The following is a 2,500-nucleotide window of genomic DNA, read 5'->3' on the forward strand; positions in this document are numbered from 1 at the left end:
AAAAAAGTTTAAATTTTGGGGTTTTTTAAATTTAAAGAAAAAGAATTTTTTAATTATTTTTTATATAATTTTTTAAAATAGATTATTTTTATATTTTTTTTTTTTTTTTTTTTTTGGGGGGTTTTTTGTTGTTTTTTTTTTTTTTTTTTTTTTTTTAAAAAAAAAAAAAAAAAAAAAAAAAAAAAAAAAAAATAAAAAAAAAACCAAAAAAAAAAATAAAAAATTTTTTAAAATGAAAAAAAAATAGGAAATAAAAAATAGAAAGAAATTAAAAATATAAAAAAAAAATTAAAATAAAAATTATATTTTAATAATATTAATTTTAAAAAAATTTTTTTTATTATTTAAATAAAAATTTAAAAAATTTTTATTATATTTTTAAAAATTTTATTAAAAATATTTTTAAAATTTTAAAAAAAATTTTTAAAAAAAAAATAAAAAAAGGAGTTAAGGATTTAGGGGGGAAGAAAAGGAAGGGGGAAAAAATGTTGGTTTTTGGGGGGGTTTTGGGGGGTGGGGTTTTTTTTTTGGGTTTGGGGGGGGGGGGGGGGGTTTTTTGGGGAAATTTTTTAAAAATTTTAAAAAAAAAAAAAGAAAATGAAAAATAAAAAGAAAAAAAATAAAAAAAAGAAAGGGAAAAGGGGAGAAAAGGGAAAGGAAAAAAAAAAAAGAGGGAATAGAGATAAAAAAGAAAATGATAATAAAAAAAAAAAAAAAGGGGATAGCGGGGAAAAAAATTTGGATAAAAAAAAAAATATATATAAAAAAAGAAAGAAATAAAGAAAAAAAGGGAAAAAAATGTTTTAATGTAACAAGAAAAAAAAAAAAAAAAAAAAATATAAAAAAAATTTTAATAAAAATAAAAAATAAAAAAAAAAAAAAATTTTTATTTTAAAAAAAATAAAAAATAAAAATTTTAAAAAAGAAAAAAAAGAAAAAAATAAAAAAAAAAAAAAAAAAAAAAAAAAAAGATAAAAAAAAAAGAGAAAATAAAGAAAAAAAAAAAAAAAAAAAAAAAAAAATTAAATTTTTAAAAATTTTTAAAATAAAAACAAAAAAAACCCAAAACAAAACCCCCAAACAACCCACCCCAAAAAACCCCCCAAAACAAAACCAAAAAAAAACCCCCCAAAACCCCCCCAAAAAACCAAAACCCAAAAAACAAAAAAAACAACAAAACCACCCCCAAACACAAAAAAAAACCCCCCAAAAAAAAACAAGTGAAAATATAATTAGAATTTTTAAAATATAATTTTTTTAAAATAAAAAATAAAATAAGGGGGGGATTATTATACTTTTTTTTAAAATTTGGGTTTTTTATTTTTATATTTTTTTAAAAAAAATTTTAAAATTATATTTTTATAATTTATTAAAAAATTTTTTAAAAATTTTTTTAATTTATTTTTTAATATAATAAATATATAAAAAATTTTAAATATATAAATTTTTTAAAATTTATAAAAAAAAAAAAAAAAAAAAAAAAAAAAAAAAAAAAAAAAAAAAAAAAAAAAAAAAAAAAAATAATAAATAAATTATAAAAAAAAAAAAAAAAAAAAAAAAAAAAAAAAAAAAAAAGGGGGGAAAAAAAAAAAAAAAAAAGGGGGGGGGGGGGGGGGGGGGGGGGGGGGGGGGGGGGGGGGGGGTTTTTTTTTTTTTTTTTTTTTTTTTTTTTTTTTTTTTTTTTAAAAAAAAAAATTTTTTTTTAAAAATTTTTCCAAATTTTTTTGGGGGTTTTTGGGGGGTTTTTTTTTTTTTTTTTTAAATTTTTTTTTTTTTTTTAAAAAATTTTTTTTTTAAAATTTTTTTTGAATTTTTAATTTTAAAAAAGGGGGGGGGGGGGTTTTTATTTTTAAAAAATTATATATATTTTATTATTTAAATTTTAAAAATTTTTTTTTTGGGGTTTTTAATTAATTTTAAAATTAATAAATTTTTTTAAAAAAAATAAAAATTTTTAAAAAAGGGGGCAAAAAAAAAAAAAAAAAAAAAAAAAAAAAAAAAAAAAAAAGGGGGGGAAAGGGGGGGGAAAAAAATTTTTTTAAAAATTTAAAATTTTTAAAAAGCAAAAAGGGAATAAATAAAAAAAAAAATTAAAAAAAAAAAAGGGGAGGGGGGGGGCGGGAAAAAAAAAAAAAAAAATTTTATTTTTAAAAAAGGGTTTTTTTTTTTGGGGGGTTTTTAAAAAATATTTTAAAACCCCAAAAAAAAAAAAAAAAAAAAAAATTTTATATTTTTAAAATAATAAAATTAAATTTTAAAAAAAAATTATAATAAAAATATATTTAAATTTTTTAAAATTAAAAAAGATTTTTTTAAAAAAATATATATATTATATTAAACTATAATAAAATTTAAAAAATTTTTAATTTTTTAAATTTTTTTAAAAATTTTTTTTATAAAAATTTAAAATTTTTTTTAAAATAAAAAAATTTTTTTGAAATTTTTAAAAAAAAAATTTTTTTTTTTTTTTTAAAAAAAAAAAAAAAAAAAAAAAAAGGGG

This window comes from Penaeus monodon, chromosome 7, assembly GCF_015228065.2.
Source record: "Penaeus monodon isolate SGIC_2016 chromosome 7, NSTDA_Pmon_1, whole genome shotgun sequence".
Taxonomy (NCBI): Eukaryota; Metazoa; Arthropoda; class Malacostraca; order Decapoda; family Penaeidae; genus Penaeus; species Penaeus monodon.